This window comes from Anomalospiza imberbis, chromosome 2 (assembly GCF_031753505.1).
Source record: "Anomalospiza imberbis isolate Cuckoo-Finch-1a 21T00152 chromosome 2, ASM3175350v1, whole genome shotgun sequence".
NCBI lineage: Eukaryota > Metazoa > Chordata > Aves > Passeriformes > Viduidae > Anomalospiza > Anomalospiza imberbis.
The window spans coordinates 50,497,945-50,519,154 of NC_089682.1; the positions used below are offsets into that span (position 1 = coordinate 50,497,945).

General features: G+C 37.3%; 1 protein-coding gene across 9 annotated transcripts in view; it reads right to left on the reverse strand.

Moving 5' to 3' along the window:
- Positions 1-21,210, reverse strand: part of ZPLD1 (zona pellucida like domain containing 1) — an 88,129-nt gene that overhangs the window by 20,268 nt on the left and 46,651 nt on the right. For 5 of the 9 annotated variants that reach the window (XM_068180864.1, XM_068180870.1, XM_068180866.1 and 2 more), the window contains one exon: positions 9,122-9,235. The exons of 1 other annotated variant lie outside the window; for it this stretch is intronic. The gene's annotated coding sequence lies outside the window, so the exon portion shown is untranslated. Of the gene's footprint in view, positions 1-1,777; positions 1,937-9,121; positions 9,236-9,359; positions 9,484-21,210 lie in introns of all 9 variants that reach the window. 3 more of the 9 variants (XM_068180863.1, XM_068180862.1, XM_068180865.1) reach the window with 3 other exon arrangements.

Consider the following 21,210-nt stretch of genomic DNA (forward strand, 5'->3'; position numbering starts at 1 on the left):
CTGTTCATTACATTAAAGATGCTCACTGCAAACATTCTATCGCTCGGGAGGCAATGGTCTCCTGCAAAGGAGCTGGAGATAAAGCTCACAAGCTTGTGGGAAAGAGGTCACAGACAGCAGGGCCCATTTCTCTGCTCTTGAGTAATGTGTGATTTCTATTAACTTCTACAACTTTCAATCATAACTTGTGGCAAAATAAAAGGCACTCAAGGATAATAGAAAAGGGAAAAAAACAATCTTAAAATATACTGATAATATACTTAGAATTGCTTGAATATTTATATTCCAAATATTTCTTGATATTTCAGTGTAAAATTCCTTAAGAAAGACGTCTTGGCTAAGATAAAACTATTGTTCAAATAATGGAAAACCATGGAAATAAATGGTTAGCTCAGCAATTCTCACGCTCAAAATCCTAGAATAAAAATTGGTTCATATCTATTTGCCAAACATTTGTTCTTTGCAGCACAAATGCAATCAAATTGAGCTTACGCGAAGAGCTGGTACAGATACTTGCATCTACTTGGATTGTATCAGGCAATCAGAGCACAAGAATTTCTAATGTTCTCAGTAATGATTCTTTTTGCAAGGAAAGCTCCAAGGTGTAATACCTGTGGTATTTACCACAACCTTAAAAGCCCCAGCTTTTTATACACGTCTGTCAAAAGCATCCCAAAATACTGAGATTTTTGTCAGTGGATCCAAGTGCACTAATTTTTTGTTTGGTTTATTTTGTTTGTTTGGGTTTTTATATATGTAAGATTTTGTCATTCTAGAGAATATAGCTGCTGATGTAGACCCCAAATGTGGCAATGCTCTCCATTTGCCTAGACAGGAACTCAGCAATTCTAAGACTTAGGAAATTGCTTCCTCTAAGACTACAGATCACCTCTCTCCAAGTGGATAAGGAACATGTGTAAACTCCAGAGATGTTGCACACCTAGATACAGCCATATCTGGCATGACAAGGGACTGTCCTGCATTGCTGAGAAGAGCTGGCCACAGCACATGGAGAGAACATTTGAGACAAACCTTTGCTTTTTACTGGATCTTTCAAGGCTACACAGCAGTCTGAGCTACTTCTCCTCAGTAATGCAAAGGCTTTCACTAATTTTCAAACCATGCTCATTTAATGTTCCGTGTTGAAAGCAAGACCCTTAGAGGACACTCCCACATGCTTTGTCAATGAACAGATCAACTCCAAGAAAACACTGACCCAAATTCTGAAAAGTCAAAGCTATGTCCAAGTGTACAGCCAATGTTTCCTGTGTAATTCTGCTCAGAAGTACATGGAATAAAACACAGAATTGCAAACACCAGCTACCAGCTAAGCATGCACATTTGGGAAATCAGGTGTAACTTTTGCTATTATCACATCCAAAAGCAGCTCTCCCACCTAGTTCTTCACAACTTTCTCAATGAGTGAGTTACAGCAACAATGCAGCCTCCTTTTTGTTTCAGGTGGATACTAAATTCCAAACAAAAGCAGTCTTTGACTCCTAACACTTTTTCCATTAGATTCCTGTGGAGATTGACAGCACTTGCAGCTAATGTTGATGAAGAATTGTGGAAACATAAGAAAGAGAATAAAATTTCCAACTGGGTTGCTATGAAACCTCTGTATTTTCAGGATCTCTTCACCCTGTCCATCACTCTCAGATGAAGAAGCACAGCAGTGTTTTGCTTGTTTATTTACTATGAAAATGCCTAAGTTATTTTGAAAGAAACATCTTTTCTTTCAGAAAGTTGGCATTTCTTCAGTGTTCTGGAGCCTTACCTCTGCTTGTACATATAGCAGTTATATCAATAAAGTGGCTACTACTGTTCTCTTGTATATGGGCTGGTTTCTGATGTCCATTACAATGGGATACATCAAGGGCAATTTACCAAGATCTAAATCTGAGTTGAATTTTCTAACATCCACATTAGTTTTCTGCTAGTAAAAAAAAAACTGTTTGAAAAGAGTTAAATGAAAGATGCCACTGATAAAGCTGTAATTATTATTTTAGATGAAAAGCAGAACTTCATAATAAATTCTAAAATTTTAATTATTAAACATAACTTAAACTGCTGCATTTTGGAGGAAGGATAGATGATTGCTAAGGAACAAATCTGAATTAAGACATTAAGTATTTATAGCATTATTTCTCTAGCTGTATTCAGAACAATTCAGATTTTAACACAACCAATAATGTCCTACTTGCTTTTTGGCAATTGACTTATCTGCATATGAATCAACATGCAGATCCACATCACCAATTGAGCTGACTCCTGCTGCTTTTGGTTAAATAAGCTAGGAATATGCATTGATTTTCATTTTTCAAGAGAACTGCAGGACTAGAAAGCATCCTGAGAGGCCAACATCACTGATATGCCCACCCCAGACACAATTAAGGCAGCCATTCTTGCTTTTCCAGTCTGGTCTTAAAGGCTCCTAGCAAGCTATTGCTCAGCAGAAATTTCTGAACCTCAGCCCCCCAAAATGTATAAGGCATCCTAACCAAAGGTTTTGTACCATACCAATATGGCTGACCATTTAATACAATTATAGAAGCATAAAAGTTTTATCAAAATAGTAATAGGAACATGATATTATTTCTGGCATATAAATATGAAACTAAAAGTCTATGTACAAAACCATAAGACAGCATGCAAGTGTCAGGAATGGGATGATTTATAATCCTGGAGTGAAATTCATGAGGAAGATATCTGCCTTTTTTTCCTCATTTAGTATGCAATTCTTAGTATGCCTTTTCTGAGGAATGCAGCTCCTGATGATTTAAATAAAAAAAAAAAAAAAAAAAAAAAAAAAAAAAAAAAGAAAAAGAAAAAAAAGAAAGGCTTCTTTGATCTACAACAAACATATTTGGCTGTTAAGAAGATATCCAGGATTAAAAAGATGCCAACACATACTGCAAGGGAAATCTAACCCTTTCTGTTCATTAAACTCTTAAACAACAAACCCATACCATGTTTCACTGATGCACCAAGACCCAGGCCCTACTGTTCTGTGCTGCACATCACTGAGGAGTACAGAGGTCAGAGTTGCACAGGCAGTCCTCTCTTTAATTGCTATCACTTTACAAAGCCCTCATCCCTCCTTTGATAAACTTCACCATATCAGAAAACCTGCAGAGAATTCCCAAGTAATGTTTATGATTTAAATATCACACACTTTTGCAGTCAATTTAGGAATTTAATTCCACTGAGAAGCTGTAGTTTGATTTAAATTCCCTCTCCTTTCCTCTGTCATGACCTGATATTAATTTCTCTTCTCTTGCATCCTCTCTAAAAAGACCTTAAATTTTCCATTGTCAACAGCATTCACTGATTCAGCCCTACATTTTTATTGAATTGCATTTTTGAGCCAGTTGTAGTTTCTAAGTACATTATTATTTCAAATAGTCTTCCTGTATTTTATAAGAACTTCCTATAGTCCACTGCTTATTCTCTATTTTTAATTCACAGGGTATGGCAGTTCAGGAGAATATGGTGAGCATCATTCCTTCTGACTCGATACAACTTTCAAAAAGAATAATTAATAGTAATAACATAAATTTATGAAAGAAAATTATAGATGTGATGAGCTCATAATAAGCTGGTGGCACATTTATAAGTGTTTTCATACATGTCTAGTATACCTAGTAACTGCCTAAATGTTGTCTAACAATGTACATCAGGTATCTACAAGTAATGGCATAAGAACATTACTTCTGCTCACAAAAATATTTTCAAATTATCATTATATAATTCAATAAGTCCATCTTGTGACAAAATAGTTCCTTGTCCTTCTGGCTTGCATTCATCTTTCTGCCACACCTGCTTCTGCATGTTCACCCAAGATGTGAGTAGTTGTGAAGAGCATTTATGGTGCCACTGTCAGGTCCTCCAGAACCACTGTGCTTCTAAACACACACAAGACTTTTTCTCCATCACTTAAAAGTAACCCAGTGAACAAAACCAGAATACCTCACTACCTCAAGTCCTTCAGTTGAACTTTTTCTTTTAAGTTGAACATCCTATTGAAATAGATTATCCAGATCATTTTCACTATCACCTTCCACTTTACATCCTTGGGTCTCATGATGCAGATAAAACAGGATTTAGATCTTTACAGTAACTGTTTTAAATATAAGCCTATCAAAAGGTGATAATTGCCTTTTTTAAAAGTTTTTTAATAGAAAAAAGGGTAACTGAGGTGCAAAGAACTTTGAGACATATTTCAACTACAATATTTCTCTATGTTTGTGGATAATCTTTGGTTCTGAGACTTTGAAACATGTGTATCTTTTTTAGAGTGTTCTGTGATTTCAGAATCCATAGTGCCATCACATTTCTGACACCTAAAAAAACCTGCAAAATGGAAAAAATAAATATATACAGACATGCCCACACATATATGTACATGACAAATGCAAACACACAGAGGCACACACATGAGCCTTGAAGTTCAAGTTTCCTACTAAACCTATGAACAGCCTGTATATTCCCAAAATTACAGTATTTAAGTGCTCACAGCACACGTAATAATTTGACATATATGAGGAAATAATAAAACTAAGAACATCAGAAATCAGTGCATCTTAGGATGTACAAAACCAGCTGATTGTTCAAACATGGAAAATGTGAAAATATTTTTGTTTTAAATAAGTAAACTAATCTCTCTTGTAGCTACTCAGAACAAAGCAGTTGTAGACTGAATGAGAAAGACCATGATTTTAAAACACACATTAGTCGGGCAAAGACTTGCCTTCAGCATCAATTATCTGGCCTCAGAATGACCTGTACGTATTTTCTAGTCATATTTTTGTCCTCAATTCTTGAGATTTATAAGAAAGAATCCTGAATTAGCTCCATAATATATTAGATTTGTAATTAAATATTGGGTCAAAGCTCGGAACACCCCCTTAATCAAAATACTAGCAGAACCAAACAGGAGCTTTCCCTGACCAATTCTAAATCATAGCTAAAATCTCAAAAGCCAAGATGCTTCGTGAATCAAGGAGGTGCCTGTACTGTCCAAGGAAAATGAGACTGAAGAAATTTTTGCAGTTTTTGAAAAATAGAGCTTTTGCTCTGGTCCAAAAGTTTAAAAAATTGTAGTGTAAATTAAAAGAATTTTGTGTTATTTTCAAGTCTTTTTACAATAATCTCTTTCACAGAACAAAAAAGCCAAAGGGTCTGAGAAAGAGATGTTAAGTTTCCACAAAAGGAAGCCACATCAAAATCATTAGACTTTAATTTAAAAAACCTCATATTTTCACCAGCACACTACAATGGGCAACTCATATTCAAGATCATTTTATGCTTATATGGAAGCAATATATAGTGTGCTTATGAATTGAAATGAAATAATAATTCTAAACCCTTCTGGACACCAAAAGGGTGAAAACCTACATCTGCTTCCTGAATTCACAGCTCAGTACTTTTTGTGAATATTATGAATGTAGTGAGAAATAAATGTGTATGTTGTGTAAATAACAGAAGCCTTACAGCTCTTGAATCTATAAAACTAGGTGTGTTTAGAGAGAGGCACTAGCACAGATCCATCTGGAGCTTTATCTCAGACCCTCAGATAGGCAAAAATCCAGCTGAGACAGTTTTTCCACCTGCCTAATGACTAGGGAAATTTAATTAGTGTACCATACTGCCAATAAGCTCTTAAGAAAAAAACCTACCCTCCAACACTTCAAAACATTCCTAATAAACTTTTAAACATTATACCTCAGTATACATGTATGACTTTATTTTTATAACCAATCCTTGGATGCACTGACTTTTTTTTTTTTTATGTAGTCTGAAAAGGAACTAAGTTAACTGTATATTTACAATGTAAGAAGAGAACAGTGATCAAGTGAATACTACATCTTTATGAAATATTTTCAGGAGATTTATTCAAAGCAGCATCATACCCTCTTCCAAGGAGACAGACTACTGGGAGAATACAATTATGAAATTATAAATAAATCTAAACGACTATTTGTTGAACAAGCCACAGACCTTGACTTACTAGGCCTATTTAAATTATTCACTTGCAAGTGTTGAGGACATGGAGTAGTGTTTACCTAGTATTCTGTGCTAAATAAAAGATTCATTCTAGCATTTCCTGTATCCACTAGTGAAATAATATTCTTCTAATGTGATATCTTCCTCCTACACTGTGCCATATTACTTTCACCATAGCTCTGCTTCATTATGGAACAGTTGAATTTTAGTTTAAATATTGCCAGGGTACTTGTTTTGCAGTCCCACAAAAGCAGCCACAAGAGTATATTTATATCTCTCTGCCAGACATTTATTTTAACAACCTAAGAAAATGCTAGCATTTTTCAAATCATGCTAATGATATCATGCAATAAATGTACATAATTATGTATCTGAGAGTTAAGCTAAAAAATTTAAGTCTCTGTTTGAAATTATGTTTTCAAATCCATGGTTCACAGATACCTCAAAGTGTGAAAACCCAAATGAGTTTTAAGTTCTACATGTAGAAATGCAGAAAATTACATCTCCTGAGCCTCACAGCAAAGATTCATTTCTATTCTGTTCTTCCAACCTGCATGAACTAACCAGTGTTTCCCACAGGACATTCATGCAGATACAAAGCACAGAATGTTGCCAGTGAAAGCAGATTTGTGAGGAAAACTGGTCTTAAGGAAACAATTTCTTGTCAAGGCCTTGGACCTGAATTAAACAATTTTGAACAGATTATCCTCTCACTTTCACACTCTTCATATTGTCTACTGCATCAGAAAAACTTTGACATCAGCAAGATGCCTGAGAAAAAAAGAAAGGCAATTCAGTATAAGATTTGGAGACTATTGCAGTGACTAGTCTAAAAAGATCATTTTTAGCTCAAATTTGGATGTTCCTGACAAATCAAGATGTGCTTTTAATCAATAAAATCCACATAATTTGTCTTGTTGTGCTCTGCTTTTCTTTAATTTTGTGGTTTATAGTTAAACTCTTTAGTACAACCTCCATGGATTCAACTGAAACACCAAGAACATAAACCAACTGAAAATATTGATAGATTCCCTATTGAGGTCACTGCATTTCTGCCTCACATCATAAAACCAAAATAAAAATCATGTTGGATTTTCTTTATCTTGCTTCAGCCACAAAATACTACAAACAAGCTGATTACAAAACAAGAGCCATCAGATAAACACCAGCTGTGCCACATTCATTTACAGAATGGCAAGCACATATAGAAGTGTCTGTAATGAACAGAACTACAGTATTTAAGATACTGTCTAATTAATCCCACAGGGAAGAAAAAATGGGACCATTTAGCTCTATTGCAGCTGGTCTACATCGTGTTTCTCTTTCACTTTCAGTGGAGACACTGCAATTTGACAATCACTGAGACTAAGGCAAGTCCAGGATCGTCTTGGACTGAAACACAAAAGTAAAAGCTGTGTCACGTCCCCTGCACAGGTAGTGTACAAAGACTGTCCCTAAAACCTGGAACTAAGAGACTGTTCCTAAGCTTAAATACATTCTCCACACATGCACATTCAGTCTACAGATTTCCTTCTCAGACCACTCACTGATCATTATAGGGGTTCCACCAGCTAGCAAATTTACGGAGACTGTCAAATCATCTGATAGAGGCCCCTGAATTGTCATCACATTCTACTGGCCGTCAGTCACCTCTAACCATGGTCTGGATTCAAACACACTGATCTAGTGATGAGATGCTCTTAATCCTATTGCCTGACCCCAGAGCCCTGCAATCACATGGGCAGATAAACATCTAAATGACTGTCATTCTACTTAATTACACTTTTATGCTTTTGAAGAGAGCAATATAAATAGAAATCTTAGTAAAATAATGCTTGATGTCACTAGCAAGTAGATTATAGTGCAGCCATCTGTTTGCAGCTTGAAAAGTTACCAGTAAAATAAGACTTCCCTGACAAAAAGCACCAAGAGATTATGCCATCATGATTACTTCAATTTCCTCGCTTTTAGAAACAACTACTAAGCAGTAAGGATGTAGAATAACGCTGCAGTAGAGTACAACCTTATCTAATCCTCAGAAGTTAAACAAATTAGCAATAAATAATGCTGCCAATATCTTGGTCAAAGAAAGTATGTAATACCACAGATTTCATAAACTATGAAATCAAAGAGATTCTGTTCCCAAATTTATATTTAAAAAAGAAAAACTATTTATATTGTGAAATAGAAGAGATTCACTTATGGCTATTTCTTTCATCATATTTTGAGTCCGTGTTGTAGCCATTTGGGAGTTAAAGCAAGATTTGAAGTAATTTTTGAGCCAATCTGTAAAACAAGCCCGAGGTGTACTGCTGAAGATCTAGTTGAAAGAAAACAAATCATCATGCACTGGTAAAACCATTCTTTGATCAAGAATATGCAAGCAGGGTCAGCATTCCTCTCTTCTGCAGCTCTTAAGGTTTTCCCCCACATTACACAAGGCAATTATAGTAACTATGTCAATTTGGACAGTATCAGTTCATCAGCTTAACCAAAGACTTGATTTCAAATCCCCGCGATCTTCACTGAAGAATATATCGCTGTTATCATTACTTTAAAAATAAACAAAGGTGGTGCAATTACCATGTCCAGCCAGCTTTGTGACCAGAAGCAATGTAATTTCTAATCAACAAACTCTCGTCATTCAACTGCAGTGGAGCCAGATAAGAAGTCCTGCTTATCAAAATTTTCCTCCATCAATGCAATGACTGTGGGAACAGGCTGGCTGACACCACAAGTTGGATAACATTGCCTCCTTCAAGCAATTGTTTCCCTCCTGAAAGCAGCATGAGTGGGTTTGACATACACTGATAGCCTCCACATTGCACAGGGCTTATAACCTTCCTCCCCTAACATTAATAGCACAGGTCTGGTCAGTGTACTCTTAGGTAAAAGCTAACTTGCAAAAGTCAATCCCAGTTGGATGCTAACACCTTCATGAAGTATGCAGCCATTCCCTGCAAACTTCCCCAACAAACTACCACTGAGATTTCCTAGTGAGGTTAAATTTGTCTGACGGGTGATAAAGCAAGAACTTCCTTTTAAAAGTAATCAATACTGTGATATTAAACAATATTTTAGTAAGTTCTAGTTGGCTAACATGGTGGGCACTTACCCAAATCCCCTGTAGTTGTTGAGTCAGCTGTACTCCATCTATCCCGTGCTCCTGCATGTGATCAACTGTTCAACTCCTCTGTCTGGAAGAACTTTTTCAGAAAATACTCTGAGCCTGTGGATGGAGGAAAAGAGACACTCATTATGAAAATTCCTTTTAAAATAGGTCTGGATTTCAGATGGGAAAATTTGACAGGTCTCAGAATACTTTACAAGCCTGTTCATCATCAGAATGAAACCTGAGTAGGTTCTTTATGGTGGCTTTTTTCAATCCTCTGCCTGTTTTTTTCTTGCAGGCTTTTGATCTGCTTCTCTCCACCTGTATGAAGAAATTCAGAGGACCATGTGGGGCAAACAATCAACCTGGAGAAATTATTCTGTCATCAGCTTGTTGAGGGAAAACCTTGTCTGCTTAAAAAGAGGGGTGGGAGGAAGGAGAGAGATGGAAGAAAATTGAGATAGGATCAGTAACTAAACTGCAAGTTTATCAATGTACCATTGTGTGTTGTGAGAAGTGTCTTTTGGGTTTTTTTTCAGCTCTGGGCTAAACTCATACTACTAAACAAAACAAAAGCAAAAAGAGTGACATTTCACGCTGTGATGAAAATGTGATATAGGGGTGTCATCATGAATACAGGTGACAACAGAATGATAATTACCAACAGGACGTCAATGCACACAAAGCCAAGTGCACACAAAGGCAAAGATCAAGCTGCTAGAAACTAAGCCTGCTTCACAATATCTACTCCTCTATTTCTGGGATTTGAGGGGGGGTGTTTAACTCCCATTTCTGGCATTAGACTTTTTCCTCCTTCTGCCCCCTCCCTTCAGTTTATATCATAATCATCTATGTCTGGAAGCTTTTGTTACACCTCTGGCCAGGGAAAACAGTAGTTTGTAGGCTTTTGCATCATAGAGACATCTCTGAGGTGCCTGGATTTGTTGGGGTGTGGGGCAGTTTTTAAGAAGACAAAAGCCCTGCCTCTGCCATTCCTTCACTTTGGCTAGCTCCTCTTAAACATCAAAGTGCTGCAGAGCACACTGTGTACATTGATGACATCCCAGGCAGGCCCCACAGAGCAGACATGGCAGAACCAGCACCAACATGATGCACTGACTCACCTCCTCCTCATCATTCTCCAGTGTCAGGGCAGTGACAGAGGAAAGCAAATTTTCCTCTTAACACTGAAGCGTCGTTACAAACCCAAACTAAAATTTCTCTATCAGTTTCAAAAACAAGTGCATTTAAAGAAAAGTCTAACCTTGAGTAGGTTTCCAAAATGAGAATCTCTATTTATGTTGTTTTATCATTTAAGACATCCAATAACAAAAGCCATCCCTTGCCTTTTGGTCTTCAGATGAGATTACTGAAAGCATCAAATCAGCATAAATCACAGTGCAATTTCTGTTTCCATTGACAGCAATCACAGCTTCTGCAACATCTGGGTTTCCTCCCTCTGAAGGAGTATGTACACAATGAAATCCTGACAGGTATCATCCCACCTTTCCCTTGCTGCAGACTGTTCTTCAACAAATAAAGGAGACAAAGCACAAGACTGCGGGACAGGTCCTTATTATGTGAGATTTACTCAAGGAGCTGCCCACTAGCAGCTGTCCACAGAGGAACTGTGGCTGTGCCCTTCTGGGAGACACAGCTCTCCCCAAAAGCTGTAGGAGCAGCTTGGGTGTGGTGAGCACACTTCCACCTGCCCACGTGTGTGAGCAGAAGTAGTTAAAAGCCGGCTGGGCAGCACAGCCCAGAGCGGCTGCATCTGCATCGCCTTCATCCCAGCGGGTCACAGCATGCTCCCCTGTGAAAGTCACTGCTGACAAGCACCTCTCACCTTAACCTTCCCAGGGAAATGGATTACCTAGATGTTCCCAACCCCAAACAGCTTTTGCCACCTGGAAGGGCAGCTGGTTTCTCCTCAATCTATTAAAATCCTGTAGGCAGGGTGAAAAACAGCCCAACATCTTTCATGTTTAATTAACTACTCTTGTTTACAGGAAGTTATCAATCAACAAATCCCTGTTCTTAGTAAAAATAAGCCCTTCACTGCTGTAACACTGTACCTATAAGTGACCTGAAGGACATACCACACGCACTCAAAAATCCAAGTCTCTTTTTCAAGTTCTCTGTGGAGAATTCAGTAATTCCCCTGCTATATAATGTGCTATTCCTCTATTCTTTACATTAAAAAAAAATTCCCTGAATTCTTTGACAAGGGAAAAAACCCAACAAACCTGACTATTTCACCATTAACCCTTGAGAGAATGTGCCCCCAAATATTTGATGCTCTAAGAGTGTATTCATAAGGAAAACTATTTTCACCCTGTATAATATTCAATGGTTTTGAAAGTGTTCAGTATCATTTCAACAGTTATTGTGGCCAGAACAAATATAAGACTACACTTCTATGAATAGATCACAATAAGCTTTCCAAATGTACCTCATTAGGGGATGTCTTGCTCATTTCCAAATTAAAAATCTGTCTCCATTCCACAAATCCCTCTGCCCATGTCACTCATATTTTATGTATTATTTGAAATCAGACAAGCTGATTCTTCTAATTTTCAAGGAGATTTCGACACTGATTACTAATTTTATGAATTAGCTTCTAAAGAACTTTCTCTTTTCATATAGAAAGGTATAACACAAAAGAAAAACATTTCTTTTTCCCTCTTCTCCAGAACTTAGATAGCCTCCACACCTTGCTACCCATATCTAAATACCAGTGAGGAGACAGAGAAACTGCAAGAGAATAGAAAAACTCAATAGAGAAGAACAAATTTCAAATAAAAGGTTATGTCCAAAGATTTTTAACCAGTCCACGTGTAAGCCAAATTCTACTGCTGTTTTGCCCACAATGTAACTACATATTTTGCCAGATTTGCAGTTATCTTAATAAAAATAAAATAGATAAGATCATCATTTATTATTAACCAGAATAAAAAAAATCCTGGGTTTTATGACTATTATCCTGTAATACATAGCTGTGGAATTATCTTAAGCTTGCTTCTACCAAACACAGACCACATCAGAACTTCACTGTTAATATGAAATTCTACAAACCTCAGCTAGATTGATAGCTTGAAGCACAGAGGCTATTTGAAAACAAAATATTCTTCAATGTCATAAGTCATATGAAATTCCCACTCTCAGTTTAAAAGTGAAATGCTTTGCTCTGTGAAGTGGGATTGTGGATTTTTTGGAAACGAGCTCTGAAGGTGCACACTGATTGCTGGAGCATCCATGAAATGAGTTCTACAGCTTAAATGTCCTTCTAATGGAACGATTCAGCCAAAGCACATCTCCACTGTTTGGGAACAGAGGAAGTTTTAGGCAAAATTAGGTAAGTAATTTTTTCTAGTCATATGCTTTTTGTAGAATATATGTCAACATCAAAATTTTAAAATACGTCTGAAAGAAAAAGGATAGTTAAAAGAACAACCTCAGCTGTCAAAACACAAAAAAGCAAATCATTCTGATAAAATAACCTGACAAAGTTTGGCATATTTTTGGGACATATATCTGTGTATAGGTTTATATTTGAGAGTATTCTCATGGATTTCCTCCCAAGACATCATCATCATCCACATTCAGTTCTTCTGACAGTGAAATTTTGGAAGCCTCCAAACAGCCCCCCACTCCTTCTACAGTTGCTTTGTGTTTCTCATAGCTGTATTCATCTGCATATAAACCCTCCCACACATACTTGCTTTTCTAAGCATTTCTCAGTATTAAGTCCATATTGAGCCCCTTGACATAAGCAATGCACATTAACACCCAAGTTTATCTTCTAAAAGATCAGATTTAATTCAAACCCCAGCTAAACTGAACTAACAACTTATATAATTCTTACTGTACCAAATCAATGTGTGCTGTAACCACAAGGAAAAAAAAAATGCAAAAAATCAATACTGCATGAGAGATTCCTCCCTAGTTGTAATCAAATATATTCATACAAACATATGGCTTAAAAATTGTCATGGCTGTTTACATTATTGGCATCTAGAGAAAGTGCACACCAGTTTTAACTGAATAGTATTCAACCTCAAAAACATCTAGATCACTTTCTATCTTGCCATAGCAATTGTAATTTAAATCTCTCCAATGCAAACTGTTAGCAGAACAGGGAGTACAAGTGGGAAAAATAATCATGAAAGTATACCTGCACTGAAACACCACAGAACCCAAATCCAGTTTAGGTGAAGTTTTACCAAAGGCAAAAATGTGACCTGAACAGATTGCAAATAACCCTGGCATCAGTTCCATTTGGGTACAGACCACAAAACTGGGATAGACAAATCCCTGTTAGTTTTACCAGCACACAACAATATACATCAAAAGATCAGCATGTTTCAGTATTAGCAGAGGTAAATGTGAATTAGAAATGGCTGTGGTTATAAATTGGGAATTGGAATAAAAAACACACATAAGACTCCTTCAGCTTCTCTGGATTTATGTAAACCTGCCTGCTCAGTGGTAACAAGTATATACTCCCTATGCTTTAGAACAGCATTAAAACCAGCTCATTTCTTCATTGAAAATTACTTTTTATTTCACAACTCTGCTTTTTATTTTTAGATTTTTTAAGCCCTTACTGGCAGAACCTACATCTGATATACATCTACACCACAGATTACCTTAGCTCACCTGTGGCTGTCTTGAAAATGAGTTTTCATGTTGACAATTTCAGACTTGACAGCTCAGTGTGAAAATAAATCTGGAATTCAACTTCCTTTTGGATTATACAGAAAATTTTTATTTTGTCCCAAATTAACAAAAAAAAATAAAAACCACCATGTTACGATTTGCTATCTTATCTCCAGTCATAGAGAGTTACACTTTTCACACAAAAGATGCAAGTTTGTTTTTAAGGCTACAATTTTCAAATATGCACACTCTTTGGTAGCATTGGATGAATCCTAAATACTACACACTTGTATGTAACTACTGAGGCACCCTCCTTTATGAACACATTTCCACCTCCCATCCAAACCCACAATCTTTATTCCTGTCCCAGATTATTCTTAATTTTTCAGTAGTTAAAGCATTTTTTCATCTACAGAGGCCCCCTCATCCCTCAGATGAGAAAGAAAGGGTGTTTTTGACCTGAAAGGACTATTCACCTGGTCCTCTTGCTTTACAGCTTAGCCTTTTTCCGTCTCCCTCTGCCATTAGCTTCTTCAACTAAATGCAGATGTCACCAGCCTTTCTTTAGAAAAGGGAAATAAGTGTCCCATTAAGTACTTAGAGGAGTGGACAGATTCTCCTATTCAGCTGGTTCCCTACACACTTGATGGTGCTGAACAGCAAATCTTCTATTTCTGAGAAAGGGCTATCACAGAGAGGTCATTTTCCTCTAAGTGGTTTCCTTATTTCATCTGTTCTCAAGTTTAGTGTTAAGTTGCTGAAAGATTACCTCATTCATATGATTGCAAGCCTGTTCGCCTCCAGAGTGTAGGGTGAATGAGGCAATAATTATTTGTTGGAAAAATACAGGTACTTTAGCTTGCATTACAAAGAAATATGCCTGAAGTTGTCATTATTCCTGGGACAAATCCTGAGACCTTTATTTCCTTTTCAGAAAGTCAGGCCCTGCTCACAATGGTGAAAAATGACATGCAGATAGTCCCAGCTTCTGCTCCAGCTCAGTGAGAGCCCAAAGAGAACTGGGCAAAGGGGCCGTCTGACCAAGCACTGCTGCAGACTATGTATGCACCCCCAGCCTGGGGCTTCTCCAAGAAGGAAAGCAATCACCAAGTAAGAAAGGATGAGAGTTTAATGTACTTAATACACCAGTAAAGCTCCCCATGCCAAATGGTTCCTCACATCTCCTTTGGCATAACTGGGGTTTTCCGCTTTAGAGACTAATTTACATTACACTAGAAGGTTCTTTTGGAAGTCTCTTATTTTTGAAGGCAGGGGGGATTTAGGCTACTTATTTTCAAGGAAAAAAAAAAAACAAGCAAGTGCAGTATTAGTGGAATAAATGCAGTGTTTCCCATGTTTAGTCAAGTCATGGTCAGAGTTCTAAGACCATTTTCTGTAAGATTTTTCCCAGCCAAATACAGTCACTGTTGTAGTTACTAGGACAATTTTTTATCATTTAATGCAAGATTAAAACTTCAAAACAATAAGACCATTAAATGTCAGAAAATTCTAATAAAGGAGTAAAAAAGAGTGAAAGAGATCAGAAAGACTTTTTCACAGAAGAGCCTTGACCCATTCCTCCTAGGTTGCACCTGCTCTCAGAATACAAAAGCAGCAAACCACCCCTAGGAAGAAAAAAAGCTTACTACACAACCCCTATGAACTGCATTTAAGATGCATGTTCATGATTTTGCAGAAGGAACATTCAGCAGGATCAATATGCCATCAAGATAAAAGAAGAGTATAAATTGTCCTGAGAGTTGGTCAGGATTTTCATTACTGTCAGCCAGGGAATTAAAAACAGGGCAGGAGGCATATTAAAACTGTGCTTTTATAAGCCTAATCAGTAGTCTGGAAAATTAGTTTCACAAAGAGATAATGAGCTCCCAAATTTGCCAAGGGTGCATCGATTTTCACTCGTCTTCAGATCATTTACGAGCACCCAGTACAAGAACACCTTTCTGCCCCAGGCTCCCACCAAGCAGGGACCTGTGCCAGAACAGCTCTCCTTGTGCAAAGAGAGTTCCCAGCTTAGTGCTTGCATCAGCTAAAAAGGACATGACTTTGGATCCAGTCAAGATGGATATTTCATGGTCATTATCAAAGGTGAGAATTAAAGTATTTTTATGCCCTGTTGAATAAATATTTGCTTCCAGTCTTGGGCATCTTCACAGATATGGCAAAGAGCTAATCATAATAAATTGATGATAAAATCAGCTGTCCTGCCATCACTGTGGTTTTACCAAGACTGTATTCTCATCCTACTCCATCCCCAGAGCTATTAGGGCATTTACCCAGTGCACAGGAGAACAGATTGAATGTCCCTCCTCCAGCTCCACCTTGGGGACCACTCCATTAGGTCAAGGCATGAAATTTACACCTGGGTTAGTGGCAACAAGTTTTGTCCCCAGCTCATACTGAAACAGTTAAATGAAGACTCTAATGTCAATTACAGCAAATGAGAAAATAATCTGGTTCAGCATATGTTCTAGATCAGTGCCTAAAGCACTGTGCTGAGAAAAAAAATTGAAATAACACTCTCAGACTAGAGAGGAATTAACCCTAAGTCTTCAACATCTTAGTCAAGCAGCCAGATTCCTGAATTAACAGAGATGAGCTACTGCAGAGGCAGCTTTCTATCATGACCACCGAACCTTTTTACAAATAACATCACAAGAGGGATAATAGAAGTAAAAACACGGTCTTTTCATTCAAGTTGACATTTGATTTCTTCTTTTATGGCAACACACAAAATCCATATACATATCTACATTCTTTCTACCATGAGTCAGGCTTGTTTTCCTCTCCCACCCATACATCATCAATCCAAAAATGCCCTATGCTAAAAACACTCACTGGATTTTTTCAGGAGAAAGGCTGGAATCAGAGGGAACAGTCTTGTCATCTGACTCCTCCACACATTATGGTCTTTTAATTCCTCTATAATTTGTATTTAGAGTAAGACCTATATGTACAAAATTCCATGTTAACTCCTCTCACTTGTTTCACCCTCTAGTGCTTTCATTTTATTTGATTGTACCCTGCTCTTGTCAGCAATTTAGACTGACTGGGTATTAATTGTCTATTACATCACCTCTTTATTGTGTAGCAAGCACAATTTTCTCTTGTAAAGATTTATCTTAATCCCAGGACCTGGTTGGATTCCAAGGGAATTATTTGTTTGTCAGGGCAAAATTCAATTAAAAAATGCTATTTATCTTCAGCAGCTATTTATCTTCTGCTAGAGAGTAGAGTAATTTAAAAAATGGTATATTTGGGGAAAAGTGAATAGGTTGCTGAGTTGTTGTTTTCTGTTTAAATATGGTGTTGTACTCCAAAGTTCACTAGTACTTCAAAATTGTTTTTGTTCTAGCAAAAGGCACAGAATTATAAGGGGGAGGAGTGCTCCAAATTTTGGATGTATCCTTTATTTTTTTCATTCTATCACATCTCTAAACAAGTTAGACATTGCCTAAGTTGTTCATTTCAGTGGAGAATGAGGATTATGTCCCTTACCCTAGTAGTCAGTCAAATAATATCCGATATTTCTGTGGGGGGTGGGGAGGGAAGGAACCTGTTCCCCTCTCTTTGATTGCTTGAACATATTTTCAATAGTACAGTTTATCTCCCAAGGCAAGAAACAATATACCCCACATTATTCATTGAGAGAACTCAAAGCTGATGCTTCCTGCTTTTGTTCACTAGCTGAACATGCCATCACCAGACTTTAGCAGATCCATCTGAATTGATAAAATTAATCCCCACTTTGTACTGCTCTTCTTTGAAATACTCTGAACTTCTTTACTGTGCAGGTGACCAAGCACTGAACAGGTTGTCGAGAGATGTTGTGGAGTCTCCCACACTGGACAAATTCCAGACCTGTCTGGACACAACCCTGTGCCATGTGCTCTGGGATGACCCTGCTTGAGCAGAACGGTTGGACCAGATGGATCCACTGTGGCCCTTTCCAACCTACCCAGCCTGTGATTTTGTCCCTTCTTTGCTGTTGTACAAGGGTCTGCAAGACAACTTCTCAGGACTGAAAATTAAAATATACTGGTGGTTCAGCATTACACATCTTAATTTTCATCTTCCTCCATGTAAAACCAGCACAAAGAGCTACATAGTTTAAGCTCTAAATTTCATACACATTTTCTAGAGAAAACATAGAAGAAATGAATGCTTGCAAATCTTCATTAGTCTGCACATTATGGAAAGATACTGTAGGCTAAATATCAGAATTGCCTATCAAATACCATAGCAACAGATCAAAGTATATTTTAGTACACTAAAAACACACTGCAAAAAATTTAAAAAACCAAAAAACATTGTGATTAAATATATTTTAAAAGAATACATAAAATCAAAAGTTGAGGAAAATATATTTTCTCAAGAATTACAGCTCTACATGATCTATTTCTTTCCTTACTATTAAGTCCACTGAATTATTTATTCATCCAAGTGCTTTAATCAAGATAACCACTCAAAAGTCATTTGATTTAAAAGTACTGTTACTGCTAAATGCAGCAGTAACAGATCAGAGGAATTTACAGCCCACAGTTATGTGTGGCAGCACAAAAAGCTTGCTGTACTGAGGACACACTGCATGGCTACAGCCAAGAAAGATATGTGGGGGGTGTAAAAGGAGACTTTTATCTTTCTATGATAAAGCAATATTGCTGTGAGAGACAGCCCTCCCCGTTTTGCTCAGCTCTAGGACCCACACTAACCACACCAAACATGGTTTGAAAGTTTATCCTGCAAGATGAGACAGTGTTCAACTTCAGCACATTTCAAGCAAACAGCTCTACCCATGGGAACCAGGCTACAGCAGCAGGGAACCCCAAGCATTTTTAAAAAACTATCCACGAATCAGGTAAATACCCAGCACATTTACATGGATAGAACACACTGTGTTGTGCCTACACAAAGTGCACAGGTGTTGTCAGGCTTTTGAATGCCAAGCAGCAATGGCTGAAAGGACACAGGGACGGGCACAGACGCTCAGGTTTGTTACCAGCTACACAAGGACAAGAATTCTTACCAAAACATGGCTTTGTATGTAAAGCAATGTTCAACAGATGTTTTATTTCTTTTTCTATGTATTCTCACACTGTGGCTGAGAGTCTCCTGTACTTTATTGTTTGTAGAGGTACTTATTCTTTTCCTCTACACTTTTTTAAGCAGTGAAAACAAAATGAGATTAAAGGGACCAAAACATTAGCATGTTGGTCGTTGAAAATATCTCAAGTAAAATGTTAAGTAAATTATTAAAACAGCATCAGAGTTTGGGTTTGGATGTTTTTTAGCTGATGAAATATTTTTTTTCAGAAACTGAATTCCACATTTGAACATTTGGAATTTCATTCCCATTTCAAATCAGGGTGCTGGAGAAATAAATAAATCACTTTTGTAGGGAAGTTCTCTTGTGAAATGGAGAAATCCATTTCTCAACCAGCTGGCTCCATCAGATCTCTTTCTGAAATCAAGCCACTAAGAAATACAAAAACTTTTAAGTAACATAAAAAGGAATACATTGAACATTTCAGCTAAATTGGAACACAGACAGTTTTAAAATTAGAACAGAGAAAAGAACATATGAATAACAATGGGTCACAAACCAGAGAAGAAGCAAGAACTTTAGCAACGCTATTCCTGAATAAAATACAAATCACAGCTTCAAGAGCATCCTTGTAGCAAAGAAGAGCTGCAGACCTATGATTATCTTAAAAGAAATACTGGAGAAAACTAGAAAGATCATATCAGGTCACAGAGCTGCAGAAAATGAAGATCACACTTTAAGAATCTGCCTAACACAAACACACATATTCCACATATGTAATAAATCTTTTTATACATAAAAAATTATTTTTCCCTCAACAGGACCCATGTACAACCTCATAGACAATCACTTAAGAGACAGAGAGTCACAATTTGTGATGTCAAAATAGATGTAAGCTCATGGCAATATTATCAATAGTAAAAAATGGAATTTAATTAAAGCAGTTTAAAACTCTTATTTAAATAATCTACAACGGTAACCACTAATGATTATAAAAATATTTGAACAGATGCATCAGGATGTGATCTTGTATCTGTTTTAAAGCAGTATAGCCACAGACCACAACTCTACTTGTATCTTATAGCTTAAGCTAGCACATGGGAAGGGAGATCATAAAAAAAGCCTACTGTTTTTATACTTTTTCTGCACAGTCCACATCATTTTCTGGAAATTTTTGGAAGCTTTACTTCCAAACAAAAGTAACTGCTATAGCTTTTCATTATTCTATGCAAGAAGCTGCTCTCTTAAGATGAAAGCCTGCTACTTGCAAGACAAATACATTTGGGAAAACAATTGTGCTTTGGAGAGTTTTTGGAGAGATTAAACTGTCTAGTTTAATCCACATTATAAGTGGAAATAAAAATAATATATGGAAAGAACATACAACATAATGCATTAGTTAAAAAAAGCCCACACTAAAATTCATTTTTCTTAAATAAATAACATTTTCAATTCTCTTTCAGCTTTGTATTTCTATTTTCTTTCAGCTAAAGCTCTGTTTAAAGAACTTTAACTAGATAAAGCACTCTCTATAAAATCCATTGACGATTATACACTGTTTCTACTGTAATAATCCTACATTTGTGTCAGAGTCTGCCTAAACACCCAGATGATAGCATCTGTCCCAAAAGCTTAGTAATTATATTTGCAGTACACGAGAGCATGTGGCTTACAGACAGGACAGCCAGTAGAGCCATGAGACCCCATGCAGCAGCATGAGGAGCTGTGGTCCTTGGGCCCTTGTCTTGGAGCAGCAGGGAAAACAGGCCAGATAAATCCCATCCCTGGCCATAAACCCAGCCCCTGCTCCCAGCCTGTCCATGCTCTTTCCTGTCACATTGAAGCATCTTTTCTGGGAATGGAAGAGAAATGGTTTAGACCATGAGCAGTCCAGCCAAGCTGTGTTCAGGCCTTAACATAACAGAGCCTTAATAGAAAGGAGAACAGGTGCATTTAGAGATACTTGCTAGGATTTCTTACCTGGCATGAGAGGAAGCAAAACAAGGAAGATAATATTTTAAGTTTTAAGCAGGACACATCACTGATTATGGGGAGAAGGCAACATTATCAGTAATGAATGAGGAAGGAACTGTAACATCTAAAGCCACAAAGGATCTTGCAAAGAGCACAGACACAAGTCAGTGCAGAAGAAGGCAGCAACAAGTGAACAAAGAAACAGGCAACACTGACACAGCCAGCTAAAACTGCACTTTCACATGCTAGAGGAGTACGAGCAGAACATGAATAGTCAGCAAGCAACCAGACAATGAGGCAGAGCCCCCACCTCTGGAACAAGACACAGAGTGTAATGACAAGAGCAGCCTCATCTACTTGCACAATGAGGAAAACTTAGAGATTCCATGGAAGGGAG